This window comes from Aegilops tauschii, chromosome 3 (assembly GCF_002575655.3).
Source record: "Aegilops tauschii subsp. strangulata cultivar AL8/78 chromosome 3, Aet v6.0, whole genome shotgun sequence".
In the NCBI taxonomy this organism is placed as follows: domain Eukaryota; kingdom Viridiplantae; phylum Streptophyta; class Magnoliopsida; order Poales; family Poaceae; genus Aegilops; species Aegilops tauschii.
This window is the reverse complement of record NC_053037.3, coordinates 275,171,305-275,191,735: the sequence shown is the minus strand read 5'-3', so window position 1 is coordinate 275,191,735 and position 20,431 is coordinate 275,171,305.

Here is a 20,431-nt window from a genome sequence, read left to right as displayed (position 1 = left end):
TGACAATGACACAGAATTTACGAGCCTCACTTTCATGCAATACATACAAAGCCTTGGAAGCAAGTTTTGCTTTGCTTCCGTTGCTCATCCAAGGAGTAGCGGGCAAGCAGAGAGGACAAATGCTGAAGTGCTGCGCGGGCTAAAGACAAGAACTTTCCACAAGCTGCACAAGTGCGGGAGGCGATGGCTTGAGGAGGTGCCGGTGGTTCTTTGGTCACTCAGAACGACACCAAATCGAGCTACTGGCCAGACACCCTTCTCCCTAGTCTATGGTACAAAAGCGGTGCTCCCCACGAAACTCATATATGGGTCACCTCGAGTACTTTCCTACGATGAAGTAGCACAACAGCAGCTCGACATGACAATGCTATGCTCCTCGAGGAAGATCGTCTTTGGGCTGCAATGCATGTTGCATGCTACCAGCAAGCCTTGCACCGCTATCATATCCGCAAGGTTCATGCCCGGAGCCTTGAGGAAGGCGACCTTGTCCTTAGGCACGTTTAGTCACCAAGGGAACAAACAAGTTGACGCCAAAGTGGGAGGGCCCTTATTGGGTGGTACAAGTCACCAGACCTGGCGCAGTGCGTCTGGAGACCGAAGATGGCATTCATGTGCAAAACTCATGGAATATTGAGCATCTTCACAAGTTCTACCCGTAAGGCGTCGTTGCGGGGCCTTGTCTAGGCAACCTCTTTTGTACAAGCATAGTCCCAGTGACTTGTAACCCTTTGTACAAAGCCAAGCGCAAACCCTATGCACATCAGAATAATGCCAAAGTGCTCCATGAGCCGTCATGCATGTTTTCTTATGTACTGATGCACGTGTAGTATGATAGCGCTTTGCTTGAATAGAATGGCTAACATACCGCTAAGGTATCTGAGGGAGTTATGGACTAAGGGGTCCTCGGGGAGCCGGTCCATTGGATGTGGGCCGGACTGGTGAAGCCGAATAACGATAGAAGACTCATGATTGGATAAGGAATCTTCGGAGTGTGGTGTGCCCTCCAAGCCAAGAATAGGCAAAATCCTCCTCTCATTGTAATCGGTTTCCTGTAACCCTAATCCTAGCGGTGTCTCTGGGCCCTCTCGGTAATGCACATCACTATAAGCCTTGCAAGCAATGTGACTAATGAGTTAGTTGCGGGATGATGCATTACGGAACGAGTAAAGAGACTTGCCGGTAACGAGATTGAACTAGGTATTGAGATACCGGCGATCGAATCTCGGGCAAGTAACATACCGATGACAAAGGTAATAACATATGTTGTTATGTGGTTTGACCGATAAAGATCTTCGTAGAATATGTAGGAGCCAATATGAGCATCCAGGTTTCGCTATTGGTTATTAACCGGAGACGTGTCTCGGTCATGTCTACATAGTTCTCGAACCCGTAGGGTCCGTACGCTTAAAGGTCTGTGACGATCGGTATTATGAGTTTATGTGATTTGATGTACCGAAAGTAGTTTGGAGTCCCGGATGAGATCGGGGACATGACGAGGGGTCTTGAAATGGTCGAGACGTAAAGATTGATATATTGGATGACTATATTCGGACATCGGAAAGGTTCCGAGTGATTCGGGTATTTTTTGGGGTACCGGGGAGTTACGGGAATACGAGGAAGAAGTAATGGGCCTCATGGGCCAAGTGGTGGAAGAGAGGAGGCAGGGCGCGCGGCCCCCCTAGCCCAAACTGAATTGGACTAGGGGGCCGGCCCCCCTTTCCTCCTTTTTTCTCCCTCTCCTTCCTTCTCCCTCTCCTCCTTCCTTTCCTCCTCCTAGTAGGAGTAGGAAAGGGGAGTGCTACTCCTACTAGAAGGAGGACTCCTCCTCCTGGCGCGCCCTACAGGGGCCGGCGGGCCTCCCCCCTTGCTCCTTTATATACGGGGGCAGGGGCACCCTAGGACACAACAAGTTGATCATTGATCTCTCCCAACCGTGTGCGGTGCCCCCCTCCACCATAATCCACCTTGGTCATATCGTAGAGGTGCTTAGGGAAAGCCCTGCGTCGGTAGCTTCATCAACATCGTCACCACGCCGTCGTGCTGACGAAACTCTCCCTCGAGCTCTACTGGATCATGAGTTCGCGGGACGTCACCGAGCTGAACGTGTGCTGAACGCGGATGTGCCGTACGTTCGGTACTAAGGATCGGTCGATCGTGAATACGTACGACTACATCAACCGCGTTGTCATAACGCTTCCGCTTAACGGTCTACGAGGGTACGTGGACGACACTCTCCCCTCTCGTTGCTATGCATCACCATGATCTTGCGTGTGCGTAGGATTTTTTTTTGAAATTACTACGTTCCCCAATAGTGGCATCCGAGCCAGGTTTATGCGTAGATGTAATATGCACGAGTAGAACACAAGTGAGTTGTGGGCGATACAAGTCATACTGCTTACCAGCATGTCATACTATGGTTCGGCGGTATTGTTGGATGAAGCGGTGCGGATCGACATTATGCGTACGCTTACGCGAGACTGGTTCTACCGACGTGCTTTGCACATAGGTGGCTAGCGCGTGTCAGTTTCTCCAACTTTAGTTGAACCGTGTGTGACTACGCCCGGTCCTTGAGAAGGTTAAAACAACACTAACTTGACGAACTATCGTTGTGGTTTTGATGCGTAGGTAAGAACGGTTCTTGCTCAGCCCGTAGCAGCCACGTAAAACTTGCAACAACAAAGTACAGGACGTCTAACTTGTTTTTGCAGGGCATGTTGTGATGTGATATGGTCAAGACATGATTTGTTGTATGAGATGATCATGTTTTGTTAAAGTTATCGGTAACTGGCAGGAGCCTTATGGTTGTCTCTTTATTGCATAAGATGCAAGTGTCATGTAATTGCTTTACTTTATCGCTGTGCGATATCAATAGTTGCAAAAGAAATAGCTGGTGAGACGACCATGTGACGACACGTTGATAAAAGATCAAGATGATGGAGATCATGGTGTCATGCCGGTAATAATAGAGATCATGACAGTACTTTGGAGATGGAGATCAAAAGCACAAGATGATGATGGCCATATCATGTCACATATTTTGATTGCATGTGATATTTATCTTTTATACATCTTATTTTGCTTAGTTCGGTGGTAGCTTTATAAGATGATCCCTTACTAAATTTTCAAGGTATAAGTGTTCTCCCTGAGTATGCATCGTTGCGACAGTTCTTCGTGCCGAGACACCACGTGATGATCGGGTGTGATAAGCTCTACGTTCACATACAACGGGTGCAAGCCAGTTTTGCACACGCAGAATACTCGGCTTAAATTTGAGAAGCCTAACATATACAGATATGGCCTTGGAACACTGAGACCGAAAGGTCGAGCGTGAATCATATAGTAGATATGATCAACATAGTGATGTTCACCATTGAAAGCTACTCCATCTCACGTGATGATCGGACATGGTTTAGTTGATATGGATCACGTGATCATTTAGATGACTAGAGGGATGTCTATCTAAGTGGTAGTTCTTAAGTAATATGATTAATTGAACTTTAATTTATCATGAACTTAGTCCTGGTAGTATTAGGATATCTATGTTGTAGATCAATAGCTCGCGTTTAGCTCCCCTGTTTTATTTTTGATATGTTCCTAGAGAAAACTAAGTTGAAAGATGTTAGTGGCAATGATGCGGATTGGATCCGTGATCCGAGGATTATCCTCATTGCTGCACAGAAGAATTATGTCCTTGATGCACCACTAGGTGACAGACTGATTGCAGGAGCAGATGCAGACGTTATGAACGTTTGGCAAGCTCGATATGATGACTACTTGATAGTTTAGTGCACCATGCTTTACGGCTTAGAATCGGGGCTTCAAAGACGTTTTTGAAACGCCACGGAGCATATGAGATGTTTCAAGAGTTGAAATTAGTATTTCAGACTCATGCCCAAGTCGAAAGGTATGACACCTTTGTCAAAGTACTTTGCCTACAAGATGGAGGAGAATAGCTTAGTTAGTGAGCATGTGCTCAGAATGTCTGATTACTGCAATCACTTGAATCAAGTGGGAGTTAATCTTCCAGATAAGAAATTGATTGACAGAGTTCTCTAGTCACTATACCAAGTTACTAGAACTTTGTGATGAACTATAATATGCAAGGGATAACAGAAACAATTCCCAAGATCTTCGTGATGCTAAAATCGACGAAGGTAGAAATCAAGAAAAACATCAAGTGTTGATGGTTGACAAGACCACTAGTTTCAAGAAAAGGGCAAAGGGAAGAAGGGGAACTTCAAGAAGAACGGCAAGCAAGTTGTTGCTCAAGTGAAGAAGCCCAAGTCTGGACCTAAGCCTGAGACTAAGTGCTTCTACTGCAAAGGGACTGGTCACTGGAAGCGGAACTACCCCAAGTATTTGGCGGATAAGAAGGATGGCAAAGTGAACAAAGCTATATTTGATAGACATGTTATTGATGTGTACTTTACTAGTGTTTATAGCAATCCCTCGGTATTTGATACTAGTTCAGTTGCTAAGATTAGTAACTCGAAACGGGAGTTGCAGAATGAACAGAGACTAGTTAAGGGTAAAGTGACGATGTGTGTTGGAAGTGGTTCCAAGATTGATATGATCATCATCGCACACTCCCTATACTTTCGGGATTAGTGTTAAACCTAAATAAATGTTATTTGGCGTTTGCGTTGAGCATGAATATGATTTGATCATGTTTATTGCAATACGGTTATTCATTTAAAGTCAGAGAATAATTGTTGTTCTGTTTACATGAATAAAACCTTCGATTGTCATACACCCAATGAAAATAGTTTGTTGGATCTCGATCGTAGTGGTACACATATTCATAATATTGAAGCCAAAAGATGCGAAGTTAATAATGATAGTGCAACTTATTTGTGGCACTGCCGTTTAGGTCATATTTGTGTAAAGCACATGAAGAAAATTCATGCTGATGGGCTTTTGGAATCACTTGATTATGAATCAGTTGATGCTTGCGAACCATGCCTCATGGGCAAGATGACTAAGACTCCGTTCTCCGGAACAATGGAGCGAGCAACAGACTTGTTGGAAATAATACATACTGATGTATGTAGTCCGATAAGTGTTGAGGCCCGCGGCAGGTATCGTTATTTTCTGACCTTCACACATGATTTGAGCAGATATGGGTATATCTACTTGATGAAACATAAGTCTGAAACATCTGAAAAGTTCATATAATTTCAGAGTGAAGTGGATAATCATCATAACAAGAAAATAAAGTTTCTACGATCTGATGGTGGAGGAGAATATTTGAGTTATGAGTTTGGTCTTCATTTGAAACAATGCGGAATAGTTTTGCAACTCACGCCACTTGGAACACCACAGCGTAATGGTGTGTCCGAACATTGTAACCGTACTTTATTAGATATGGTGCAATCTATGATGTCTCTTAACGATTTACCACTATCGTTTTGGTGTTATGCATTAGAGACAGCTGCATTCACGTTAAATAGGGCACTATCTAAATCCGTTGAGACGACACTATATGAACTGTGGTTTATTAAGAAATCAAAGTTGTCGTTTCTTAAAGTTTGGGGTTGCGATGCTTATGTGATAAAGTTTCATCCTGATAAGCTCAAACCCAAATCGGAGAAATGTGTCTTCATAAGATACCCAAAGGAGACTGTTGGGTACACCTTCTATCACTGATCCGAAGGCAAGACATTTGTTGCTAAGAATAGATCCTTTCTAGAGAAGGAGTTTCTCTCGAAAGTGGGAGGAAAGTAGAACTTGATGAGGTAACTGTACCTGCTCCCTTATTGGAAATAGTCCATCACAGAAATCTGTTCCTGTGACTCCTACACCAATTAGTGAGGAAGCTAATGATGATGATCATGTAACTTCAGATCAAGTTACTACCGAACCTCGTAGGTCAACCAGAGTGAGATCCGCACCAGAGTGGTATGGTAATCCTGTTCTGGAGGTCATGTTACTTGACCATGACGAACCTACAAACTATAAGGAAGCGATGATGAGCCCAGATTCCGCGAAATGGCTTGAGGCCATGAAATCTGAGAGGGGATCCATGTATGAGAACAAAGTGTGGACTTTGGTTGACTTGCCCGTTGATCGGCAAGCCATAGAAAATAAATAGATCTTCAAGAGGAAGACGGACGCTGATAATAGTGTTGCTATCTACAAAGCTAGACTTGTCGAAAAAGGTTTTTGACAAAGTTCAAGGTGTTGAGTACGATGAGATTTTCTCACTCGTAGCGATGCTTAAGTCTGTCCGAATCATGTTAGCAAATTGCCACATTTTATGAAATCTGGCAAATGGATGTCAAAACTACATTCCTTAATGGATTTCTTAAAGAAGAATTGTATATGATGCAACCAGATGGTTTTGTCGATCCTAAAGATGCTAACAAAATGTGCAAGCTCCAGCAATCCATCTATGGACAGGTGCAAGCATCTCGGAGTTGGAATATACGCTTTGATGAGTTGATCAAAGCATATAGTTTTATACAGACTTGCGATGAAGCATGTATTTACAAAAAAGTGAGTGGGAGCACTACAGCATGTCTGATAAATATATGTGAATGACATATTGTTGATCGGAAATAATGTAGAATTTTCTGGAAAGCATAAAAGAGTATTTAAAAGGATTTTTTCAAAGAAAGACCTCGGTGAAGCTGCTTACATGTTGTGCATCAAGATCTATAAAGATAGATCAAGACGCTTGATAAGTTTTTTCAATTAGTACATACCTTGACAAGATTTGGAAGTAGTTCAAAATGGAACAGTCAATGAAAGAGTTCTTGCCTGTGTTACAAGGTGTGAAATTGAGTAAGACTCAAAACCCGACCACGGCAGAAGATAGAAAGAGAATGAAAGTCATTCCCTATGCCTCAGCCATAGGTTCTATAAAGTATGCCATGCTATGTACCAGATCTATTGTATACCCTACACTGAGTTTAGCAAGGGAGTACAATAGTGATCTAGGAGTAGATCACTGGACAACGGTCAAAGTTATCCTTAGTGGAATAAGGATATGTTTCTCGATAATGGAGGTGGCAAAAGGTTCATCGTAAAGGGTTACGTCGATGCAAGTTTTGACACTAATCCAGATGACTCTAAGTCTCAATATGGATACATATTGAAAGTAGGAGCTATTAGCTAGAGTAGCTCCATGCAGAGCATTGTAGACATATAAATTTGCAAAATACTTATGGATCTGAATGTGACACACCCGTTGACTAAAATTATCTCACAAGCAAAACATGATCACACCTTAGTACTCTTTGGGTGTTAATCACATAGCGATGTGAACTAGATTACTGACTCTAGTAAACCCTTTGGGTGTTGGTCACATGTCGATGTGAACTATGGGTGTTAACCACATAAAGATGTGAACTATTGATGTTAAATCACATGGCGATGTGAACTAGATTATTGACTCTAGTGCAAGTGGGAGACTGAAGGAAATATGCCCTAGAGGCAATAATAAAGTTATTATTTATTTCCTCATATCATGATAAATGCTTATTATTCATGCTACAATTTTATTACCCGGAAACATAATACATGTGTGAATACATAGACAAACATAGTGTCACTAGTATGCCTCTACTTGACTAGCTCGTTGATCAAAGATGGTTGAGTTTCCTAGCCATAGACATGAGTCGTAATTTGATTAACGGGATCACATCATTAGGATAATGATGTGATTGACTTGACCCATTCCGTTAGCTTAGCCCTTGATCGTTTAGTATGTTGCTATTGCTTTCTTCACGACTTATACATGTTCCTATGACTATGAGATTATGCAACTACCGAATACCAGAGGAACACTTTGTGTGCTACCAAATGTCACAACGTAACTGGGTGATTATAAAGGTGCTCTACAGGTGTCTCCGATGGTGTTTGTTGAGTTGGCATAGATCGAGATTAGGATTTGTCACTCCGATTGTCGGAGAGGTATCTCTGGGCCCTCTCGGTAATGCACATCACTATAAGCCTTGCAAGCAATGTGACTAATGAGTTAGTTGCGGGATGATGCATTACGGAACGAGTAAAGAGACTTGCCGGTAACGAGATTGAACTAGGTATTGAGATACCGACGATCGAATCTCGGGCAAGTAACATACCGATGACAAAGGGAATAACGTATGTTGTTATGCGGTTTGACAGATAAAGATCTTCATAGAATATGTAGGAGCCAATATGAGCATCCAGGTTCTGCTATTGGTTATTGACCGGAGAAGTGTCTCGGTCATGTCTACATAGTTCTCGAACCCGTAGGTCCGCACGCTTAAAGTTTTGTGACGATCGGTATTATGAGTTTATGTGATTTGATGTACTGAATGTAGTTCGGAGTCCCGGATGAGATCGGGGACATGACGAGGAGCCTCGAAATGGTCGAGACGTAAAGATTGATATATTGGACGACTATATTCGGACATCGGAAAGGTTTCGAGTGATTCGGGTATTTTTCGGGGTACCGGGGAGTTACGGGAATACGAGGAAGAAGTAATGGCCTCATGGGCCAAGTGGTGGAAGAGAGGAGGCAGGGCACGCGGCCCCCCTAGCCCAAACCGAATTGGACTAGGGGGCCGGCCCCCCTTTCCTCCTTTTTCCTCCCTCTCCTTCCTTCTCCCTCTCCTCCTTCATTTCCTCCTCCTAGTAGGAGTAGGAAAGGGGAGTCCTACTCCTACTAGGAGGAGGACTCCTCCTCCTGGCACGCCCTACAGGGGACGGCCGGCCTCCCACTTACTCCTTGATATACGGGGGCAGGGGGCACCCTAGGACACAACAAGTTGATCATTGATCTCTCCCAGCCGTGTGCGGTGCCCCCTCCACCATAATCCACCTCGGTCATATCGTAGCGGTGCTTAGGCAAAGCCCTGTGTCAGTAGCTTCATCAACATCGTCACCACAGCGTCGTGTTGACGAAACTCTCCCTCGAGATCTACTGGATCGTGAGTTCGCGGGACGTCACCGAGCTGAATGTGTGCTGAACGCGGAGGTGCCGTACGTTCGGTACTGAGGATCGGTCGATCGTGAAGACGTACGACTACATCAACTGCGTTGTCATAACGCTTCCGCTTAACGGTCTACGAGGGTACGTGGACGACACTCTCCCCTCTCGTTGCTATGCATCACCATGATCTTGCGTGTGCGTAGGATTTTTTTTTTTGAAATTACTACGTTCCCCAACACATTGTCCCTTGTTCCCCATCGATTGTAGACCCACAGCTCGGGACCCCCTACCCTGAGGTCTATCGGTTTTGACACCGACCTTGGTGCTTTCATTGAGAGCCCCACTATGGGGTCGCCCAAGGATCGATGGCTCGCCTAATCATAGGAGAAGGCATTAGCTCCGGGGACCTCTTCGTCCCCGGGCAGCTCTCCACGTTTGGTAGCATCGTGCTGCATGCTGACCCGACTGGTCGTCTGGATCAGATCGATAACTTCGCTCTTGAATACCAAACTCGATTCGGCAATCTGGAATACGTTGCAGATTTGCACTGCGATCTAGTATTCGCTGAATTCACTGCCCTCTCCCGCACCCACGCAGGCCTTGTCGCGCCCGCTCAGGAGTCCCCATCTGATCCGATCTACGGATCGGCCCAGTCCTCCAAACAGCTTCGAGCCAGGAGGGCTCCCCTCCAAGCGGGGACGAGACTCCACCTTCAGACGGACTCACCATATCCGCGGAGGACCTATCTTCGGCCCTCGAGGCGAAACTGGGAGACGGAAACCAAGAGTCAATCTCGGCCGAACCCTTCCTTCACAACCCTCTGCTGGCCTTGAGCCCTTGCGACGAGTCCACGACCGATGGCCGGGGGTCACCCCCGGCCCTAAACGGCTCGACCTCAAATCCTGGCATGGAAACTATATGTGAGGACCAAGGCCCACCCTCAGTCTCCTGGGATAATCCGGCCCCCCTTGAGGATCCGGTCCCATATCCCGAAATAGCTCGGCCCGCGGAGGCGAGGGATCGGCTAGGCCACAGACAGCCCCCGCCCCGTTACAACGGAATTTGGCCTAGAGCCCTCAAATTCGATGACCCTCGATATGTTAAGCAAGGCACTGGACCGAATCCAGAGAATGACCATCGGGGAGAACCAGCCTTTAGCCCACAATCAGCGGCCCTTCGAGGCATACCATAGGGAATTTTACATCCCACCCACCACCCACTTGGTAGCCACTGCCGAAGATTTAACGACACGCTAGTTTATAATTTGGAAAACGCCAAATATATGGACGAGGATAGCAGAGCCACGGTTAGCACCGATGTTGGGCCCCCGTCACCGGCCACTTGTCGGCCACGTCTACCTATGATATCGACGTGGTGGACACCCCCAAGGATGATGACATCGCTCCCAATCAGGACAATAACAAGCCCGGAGATGAGCCGCCCAAACACCTCAGACAACACCGCTAGTCAAAGGCATGTCGAAGCCATCCGAGCAACACAGACTCCGTGGAAAACGGTACCGCAAATAATACAGATGACCTCGCAGGAGCCACAACCGATGAATATCAGCAGGATGACCCCGCGGGGCAGGAGGACCCGCCCAATCCAGGAGACCTTGAAGAATCCGAAGACATCAACTACCTCCCATCCTCTAAAGAGGAGGCCAGCCTCGGGGATGAAGACTTCCACGTCCCCGAAGACCCGCTGGAGCAGGAACAGTTCAAGCGAAGGCTTTTAGCCACCACCTGTAGCATGAAGAAACAATAACGCAGGATCAAGGCCGAGCAGGAAACCCTCAACGACCGATGGACTAAAGTCCTAGCCGCCGAAGAGGGGTACGGTCACGAACGACCAATAAAAAGTTATCCAATGTGACAATTACTGCCGCAATTCGACGACGAGGCCGTAGAGCCAATGCGTTCAACATACACCTACGCTGAACAGCTGGACCGTCCCCCTAGAGGGTGGGACAGAGAAGCTGACGAGGCCGAGCACCCTGCCGCCCCAGCTCGCCGTTATGGTAAGGATAAAGCGCGGACTGCCTACGAATATGACCTTCGTTGTGACCTGGACGCTCGGGCAGGCCATACCAGGTCCATCTACGGACCCAAAGAAGACCCGCGTACTTACCGGGAAGGATATTACGACCGGCTGAAACGAAACGATAGAGTTCGGGAGCAGCAAACTCGGATGGCCGAAGACCTCCGACGCGATATAGTCCGAGCTCGGGGCCCGTCACACCCCCTGTGCTTGACAGAAAGGGTGATGCGGCACCAATTCCCGGAAGGCTTCAAGCCTGTGAACATCGAACCATACGACGGAACCACAGACCCGGCCATATGGATAGAAGACTTCCTCCTTCACATTCATATGGCTCGAGGAGATGATCTCAACACCATCAAGTATTTGTCGCTAAAGCTTAAAGGACCAGCTCGACAGTGGTTGACCAGCCTTCCCGAGGACTATAGGCTGTTGGGAAGAGCTCGAGGACGCTTTTCGAGCAAACTTTCAGGGCACCTATGTCCGGCCTCCCGACACCGACGACCTAAATCGCATAACACAATAGCCCGGGGAATCTGCCTGACAATTCTGTAACCGATTCCTGACAAAGAAAAACTAGATTGTCGACTGTTCGGATGCCGAAGCCTTCGCCGCTTTCAAGCATAGTGTCAAGGACTAATGGCTCGTGCGATAGCTCGGCCAGGACAAACCAAGAATGATGGCAGCCCTTACTTCTCTCGTGACCCGCTTTTGCACAGGCGAGGACAGTTGGCTCGCTCGTAAAAACACCAACCCTGATACACCCGGTACCTTTGAGTTTCGGGACACAAACGAAAAGCCACGGTGCAGCAAGAATGAACGTCGCCACAATGACGGCAATGGTGAGGATACGACAGTAAATGCTGAATTCCTAAACCCTAAGTCTGGATCCTGAAAGAAAGACCCTCAAGGAAACATTGATGGCCCATCTAGATTAGGCGCAATTCTGGACAGGCCCTGCCAGATCCACAACACACCAGAGAAACCTGCCAACCACTCCAACCGTAACTGTTGGGTGATAAAACAAGCCGGCAAGCTCACAGCCGAAGACTCTGGCAAAAGCCCATGGAGCAAGGACGATGATGTGCCCTGCATGCTGGACAGTGGAGGCCAGAAACCCTTCCCTTTCGAGGTTGAAATGGTAAACATGATCTACGCAACCCACATACCAAAGACGGAGAGGAAGTGAGCGCTACGGGACGTATATGCCGTCGAGCCCGTGGCGCCGAAGTTTAACCCATGGTCAGCCTGCCCGATCACTTTCAATCGCAGGGATCACCCGACCAGCATACGCCATGGAGGGTCTGCAGCCTTAGTGCTCGACCCTATCATTGACGGATTCCACCTCACCAGCGTCCTCATGCACGGAGGCAGTAGCCTCAATCTGATATATGAAGACATAGTGAGGAAGATGGGGATCGACTCGTCAAGGATCAAACCTAGTAACACCACCTTTATCACGCCCAATATGCGATCCTATCCGAGAGGAACTTGAAGGTCCCACCAAGGATAGAGCCGCATATTGAAACGCTTTGCAAGGTGGATATCATTACATCATACCAAGTACATAATTGTTGGGGATACATACAAAGACATACAATTGCCTCACCAATACATCAAACATCATACATGAGAACAACATCCGACTATGGATGAAACACAAACAGACACTCAAATGACATCCACCCTGCTAGCCTAGGCTGCCGACCCAGACCAATCCCCTGATCGAAGAACAAGCAGAAGAAGAACTCCAAAACAAGTAAACATCGCTCTCACGTCATGAGCATCGCATTACCTGTACCGGCAACTGTAATTTTAGTAATCTGTGAGCCACGAGGACTCAGCAATCCCATTACCATGGGTACCAAGACTAGCAAAGCTTAATGGGTATGGAAAGGATAAGTGGTGAGGTTGCAGCAGCACTAAGCATTGTATGGTGGCCAACTTACGAGTGCAAGAGTAAGAAGAGCAACTACACAAACGGTCGCAAACTAATAATGATAAAAAAGTGACCCTGAACTACTTACGTTCAAACATAACCCCACCGTGTTCTCTTCTCTACTCACTCGAAAAGAGACAGTCATGGTTACACACACGGTTGGTGTATTTTAATTCGGATCTGGTGTCAAGTTCTCTACAACCGGATATTAAAAATTCCCATCTGCCACATAACCGCGGGCACAACTTTCGAAAGATCAAACGCTGCAAGGGTGTCCCAAGTTAGCCCATGACAAGCTCTCACGATCAACGGAGGAAAATCCTCCTCCCGAGACAACCCGATCAAACTCGGAATCCCGGTTCACAAGATATTTTGACAATGGTAAAACAAGTCCAGCAAGACCTCCCGGCGTGCTGACACCCTGATAGTAGCTGCGCGTATCTCGTCTCAGGCCATGACCGGATGAGCGCAGCGTAAGCGAATGAGGCCCGAGTTTCCCCGGGGGAAGCCGCACACAACTCTAGTTTGGACCAGCGCCAGCAGCACTGGCCCCCTGTATTATGTTGAATAACCGAACCTCGGGTAGCGCTAACTCCCTATGCGTCAAGTTTATTATCATGTTTAGTTATTATTTGAGCAAATGGTAAAACCAATGTTGGGTCTTGCTGGAGGAGTTTTATTCAAAGCAAACTGTCAAGGGGGGGCCATAAACCCAACCGTGTTAGGAACGCAAAATCAAGGAATATAATACTGATATGACGGAAACTAGGGTGGCATGAGTGGAACAAAACACCAGGAAAAAGGCCGAGCCTTCCACCCATTGCCAAGTATATATGCATTAATTAAATAAGAGATATTGTGATATCCCATGATATCCATGTCCCAACATGGAACAACCTGCACTGCACCTCCAACTAGCAACGCTATAAGAGGGGTCGAGCAAAGCGGTAACATAGCCAAACAACGGTTTGCTAGGATGGTGAAAAAGGTTAGAGGCTGTCATGGCAATTTGGGAGGCTTGATAAACAAGTGGTAGGTAGCGCAACATAGCGATAGCATCGAGACAACTAGCATAGCAAATATAGTAGTGAGATCCAAGGTGACGGTCATCTTGCCTGAAATCCCGCTAGGAAGAAGAATGAGTTGATACGTCTCCAACGTATCTATAATTTATGAAGTATTCATGCTATTATATTATCCATCTTGGATGTTTATGGGCTTTATTATGCACTTTTATATTACTTTTGGGACTAACCTATTGACCCAGAGCCCAGTGCCAGTTCTTGTTTTTTCCCTTGTTTCAGTGTTTCGAAGAAAAGGAATATCAAACGGAGTCGAAACGGAATGAAACCTTCTGGAGAAGTTATTTTTGGAAGGAAAGCAATCCAGAGGACTTGGAGTCCACGTCAAGAAAGCAACAAGGAAGGCACGAGGCAGGGGGGCGCGCCCACCCCCCGGGCGCGCCCTCCACCCTCGTGGGCCCCTCGTGGCTCCCCTGACGTACTTCTTCCTCCTATATATACCCATATACCCTAAAACCTTCGGGGAACAGAATAGATCGGGAGTTCCACTGCCGCAAGCCTCTGTAGCCACCAAAAACCAATCGGGACCCTGTTCCGGCACCCTGCCGGAGGGAAGAACCCTCACCGGTGGCCATCTTCATCATCCCGGCGCTCTCCATGACGAGGAGGGAGTAGTTCACCCTCGGGGATGAGGATATGTACTAGTAGCTATGTGTTTGATCTCTCTCTCTCGTGTTCTTGAGGTGATACGATCTTGATGTATCGCGAGCTTTGCTATTATAGTTGGATCTTATGTTTCTTCTCCCCCTCTACTCTCTTGTAATGGATTGAGTTTTCCCTTTGAAGTTATCTTATCGGATTGAGTCTTTAATGATTTGAGAACACTTGATGTATGTCTTGCCGTGTGTATCTGTGGTGACAATGGGATATCACGTGATTCACTTGATGTATGTTTTGGTGATCAACTTGCGGGTTCCGCCCATGAACCTATGCATAGGGGTTGGCACACGTTTTCGTCTTGACTCTCCGGTAGAAACTTTGGGGCACTCTTTGAAGTTCTATGTGTTGGTTGAATAGATGAATCTGAGATTGTGTGATGGATATCGTATAATCATACCCACGGATACTTGAGGTGACATTGGAGTATCTGGGTGACATTAGGGTTTTGGTTGATTTGTGTCTTCAGGTGTTATTCTAGTACGAACTTCAGGGCTGTTTGTGACACTTATAGGAATAGCCCAACGGATTGATTGGAAAGAATAACTTTGAGGTGGTTTCGTACCCTACCATAATCTCTTCGTTTGTTCTCCGCTATTAGTGACTTTGGAGTGACTCTTTGTTGCATGTTGAGGGATAGTGATATGATCCAATTATGTTATTATTGTTGAGAGAACTTGCACTAGTGAAAGTATGAACCCTAGGCCTTGTTTCCTAGCATTGCAATACCGTTTGTGCTCACTTTTATCACTAGTTACCTTGCTGTTTTTATATTTTCAGATTACAAAAACCTATATCTACCATCCATATTGCACTTGTATCACCATCTCTTCGCCGAACTAGTGCACCTATACAATTTACCATTGTATTGGGTGTGTTGGGGACACAAGAGACTCTTTGTTATTTGGTTGCAGGGTTGTTTCAGAGAGACCATCTTCATCCTACACCTCCCATGGATTGATAAACCTTAGGTCATCCACTTGAGGGAAATTTGCTACTGTCCTACAAACCTCTGCACTTGGAGGCCCAACAACATCTACAAGAAGAAGGTTGTGTAGTAGACATCAAGCTCTTTTCTGGCGCCGTTGCCAGGGAGTTGAGTGCTTGAAGGTATATCTTTAGATCTTGCAATCGAATCTTTTAGTTTCTTGTTTTATCACTAGTTTAGTCTGTAAAAGAAAGCTACAAAAAATGGAATTAAGTTTGTCTCATATGCTGCATCTTTTTAATTTCTTTCGTGAAAATGATGGGAAGGAAAATTGTGCTCAAGTACTAGAAGAAGAATTACATAGAATGCTTGGCATAAAATATGCGAATGATGAGCATGATTGCAATGTTGTTAGTATGAATTCTTTGAATACCCATGATGCTAATGATATGCAAGGCCACAAGCTTGGGGATGCTATGTTTGATGAAGATGATATTTTTAGTCCCCCCAAGTTTGGATGAGCAAATTTATTATGATGAAAGCATGACTCCTATTTATGATGATTATTGTGATGACACGTATGCTATAAAGAATAAAGATAACCATGAAACTTGTCATCATGATTTTAATTTTCAATTGGATTATGCTTCACGTGATAGTTATTTTGTTGAGTTTGCTCCCACTACTATTCATGAGAAGAATTTTTCTTATGTGGAGAGTAACAAAAATTCTATGCTTATGCATCATGAAAAGAGTGCTTTATGTGATAGTTATATTGTTGAATTCATTCATGATGCTACTGAAAATTATTATGAGGGAGGAATATATGCTTGTAGGAATTGCAATAATATCAAGTTTCCTCTCTACGTGTTGAAAATCTTGAAGCTATACTTGTTTTGCCTTCCTATGCTAGTTGATTATTGTTCCCATAAGTTGTTTGCTCACAAAATCCCTACGCATAGGAAGTGGGTTAGACTTAAATGTGTTAGTCATATTCTTCATGATGATTTTTTTTATGTTTCAATTCTTATCTTTTATGTGAGCATCATTGAAATCATCATGCCTAGCTAGGGGCGTTAAACGTTAGCGCTTGTTGGGAGGCAACCCAATTTTATTTTAGTTTCTTTCTTTTTGGTTCTGTTTAGGAATAAATAATCCATCTATCCTCTGTTTATATGTGGTTTTATGTTTTAATTAGTGTCTGTGCCAAGTAGAACCTTTGGGAAGACTTGGGTGAAGTCTTTATGATCATGCTGTAAAAAACAGAAACTTTAGCGCTCACGAGATTAGCTTCAACGTTTTACTGGAGAGTGCTATTTAGTTGATTCTTTTTGCAGATGATTACTAGACAAATTCCTCAGGTCCACCAATTTATTTTAGAATTTTTGGAGTTCCAGAAGTTTGCGTTAGTTACAGATTACTATAGACTGTTCTGTTTTTGACAGATTCTGTTTTTCGTGTGTTGCTTGCTTATTTTGATGAATCTATGGCTAGTAAAATAGTTTATAAACCATAGAGAAGTTGTAATACAGTAGGTTTAACACCAATATAAATAAATAATGAGTTCATTACAGTACCTTGAAGTGGTGTTTTGTTTTCTTTCGCTAACGGAGCTCACGAGTTTTCTGTTAAGTTTTGTGTTGTGAAGTTTTCAAGTTTTGGGTAAAGATTCGATGGACTATGGAATAAGGAGTGGCAAGAGCCTAATCTTGGGGATGCCCAAGGCACCCCAAGGTAATATTCAAGGATAACCAAGCATCTAAGCTTGGGGATGCCCCGGAAGGCATCCCCTCTTTCGTCTTCAATCATCGGTAACTTTACTTGGAGCTATATTTTTATTCACCACATGATATGTGTTTTGCTTGGAGCGTCATTTTATTTTCTTTTGCTTTGCTTGCTGCTGGAATAAAATACCAAGATCTGAAATTCTTAAATGAGAGAGAGTCTTCGCATAGCTATATAATTATTTAACTACTCATTGATCTTCACTTATATCTTTTTGGAGTAGTTTGTCATTTACTCGTGTGCTTCACTTATATCCTATGAGTAAATGGTTGAATGATTTGAATGTCATAAATCTGAAATTATATATGTTTCATATGCTTTTCCCATGGGGAGTAATGCCTTTACATATAAGAAGTAGAGGTGGTAAATTTATTGAAGGTTAGCAAACATTGTATTGGTCACTTGAACAATTCATGAAAGAATATTGACGGAAGAGAGATTTCACATATAAATATACTATCTTGGACATCTTCTATGATTGTGATCCCCATTAATTATTTTCAAACCTGAGCAAATTAGTTGAAGTTGGACAAGGAAGACAACATAATGAGTTATGCTTGGGTATATATGTATAAGTTATATTGTTTTGGATCCTCTAACATGTGGTGCTTGCTATTTAGAATCCTTTGCTAGCCAAAATATCTGTACTAAGTGGGAATACTGCTTGTGCATCCAAATTCCTTGAACCAAGTTTCTTCCATGAGTGTCCACCATATCTACCTATATGCGGTATTTACCTGCCGTTCCAAGTAAATTTGCATGTGCCAAACTCTAAACCTTCAAATAATAATCTGTTTTGTATGCCCGAATCGCTCATGTAGCGACTACGGGTTAGCAGTATCTTCCATGCTAGGTGGGTTATTCTCACGATGAGTGGACTCCGCTCATCATTCATGAGAAAATGGCTGGTAACTGGGATGCCCAGTCCCATGATCAAAAGATCGAAATCAAGTCAAAAATAATTGCAAACAAAACTCCCCCAGGCTTGATGTTAGTTGGAGGCACCCGTTGTTTCGGGCAAGCCATGGATTGATGATTGTTGGTGGAGGGGGAGTAAAAATCTTTACCTTTATGTTTGGGAACCGCCTATAATGTATGTAGTATGGAAGATATTGGTAACTCTTGGTCGTTATGTTGACAATGAAAGCATACCTCTCAAAATTATTTTCATCTCTGTTTCTGCTTCGAGCTCTGGCACCTCTGCAAATCCCTGCTTCCCTCTGCGAAGGGCCTATCTTTTACTTTTATGCAAGAGTCAGTAGTATTCCTTCTCATTCCAACCCACTCTTTAGTTGGCAAGCATCATATGATGGAAAGATCTAAGCATATATGGCCATTCAAATGTATTTGAGCATGAATTATTATTGTTGACATTACCCTTGAGGTAAAAGGTTGGGAGGCAAAACATTAAGCCCCTATCTTTCTCTGTGTTCGATGAATACTATTTGTTCTAAAAATATGCTTTGACTGGTAGTAATCGTGGAAGACTAAAAGATAGTTGAGTATGTGAAGTTTGCTGAATCAAAGCTCTGACATAGACTCTTCCTGAAAATAAGATGAATTGTAATTGTTTGATGACTAAGAACATAGTTTGTTAGTTTTCAAGAAAGTTTATGATCTATGCTGTAACATGTGAATAGTTTGTTACTTGATCATGAAAAGTTCTATGAGTTGAACTACTGTTATGACATATGATGATGCTAGAAAAGGTGATTGAAATTATCATTGATCAAACCTATGCACCAGCTAGCATTCACACTTCATAAATTCTTTCTTTTATCATTTACCTACTCGAGGACGAGCAAGAATTAAGCTTGGGGATGCTGATACGTCTCCAACGTATCTATAATTTATGAAGTATTCATGCTATTATATTATCCATCTTGGATGTTTATGGGCTTTATTATGCACTTTTATATTACTTTTGGGACTAACCTATTGACCCAGAGCCCAGTGCAAGTTCCTGTTTTTTCCCTTGTTTCAGTGTTTTGAAGAAAAGGAATATCAAACGGAGTCGAAACGGAATGAAACCTTCTGGAGAAGTTATTTTTGGAAGGAAAGCAATCCAGAGGACTTGGAGTCCACGTCAAGAAAGCAACAAGGAAGGCACGAGGCAGGGGGCGCGCCCACCCCCTGGGCGCGCCCTCCACCCTCGTGGGCCCCTCGTGGCTCCCCTGACGTACTTCTTCCTCCTATATATACCCATATACCCTAAAACCTTCGGGGAACAGAATAGATCGGGAGTTCTGCCGCCGCAAGCCTCTGTAGCCACCAAAAACCAATCGGGACCCTGTTCCGGCACCCTGCCGAAGGGGGGAACCATCACCGGTGGCCATCTTCATCATCCCGGCGCTCTCCATGATGAGGAGGGAGTAGTTCACCCTCAGGGCTGAGGGTATGTACAAGCGGCTATGTGTTTGATCTCTCTCTCTCTCTCTCTCTCTCTCTCTCTCGTGTTCTTGAGGTGATACAATCTTGATGTATCGCGAGCTTTGCTATTATATTTGGATCTTATGTTTCTTCTCCCCCTCTACTCTCTTGTAATGGATTGAGGTTTCCCTTTGAAGTTATCTTATCGGATTGAGTCTTTAATGATTTGAGAACACTTGATGTATGTCTTGCCGTGCGTATCTGTGGTGACAATGGTATATCACGTGATTCACTTGATTTATGTTTTGGTGATCAACTTGCGGGTTCCGCCCATGAACCTATGCATAGGGGTTGGCACACGTTTTCGTCTTGACTCTCCGGTAGAAACTTTTTGGGGCACTCTTTGAAGTTCTATGTGTTGGTTGAATAGATGAATCTGAGATTGTGTGATGCATATCGTATAATCATACCCACGGATACTTGAGGTGACATTGGAGTATCTAGGTGACATTAGGGTTTTGGTTGATTTGTGTCTTAAGGTGTTATTCTAGTACGAACTCCAAGGCTGTTTGTCACACTTATAGGAATAGCCCAACGGATTGATTGGAAAGAATAACTTTGAGGTGGTTTCGTACCCTACCATAATCTCTTCGTTTGTTCTCCGCTATTAGTGACTTTGGAGTGACTCTTTGTTGCATGTTGAGGGATAGTGA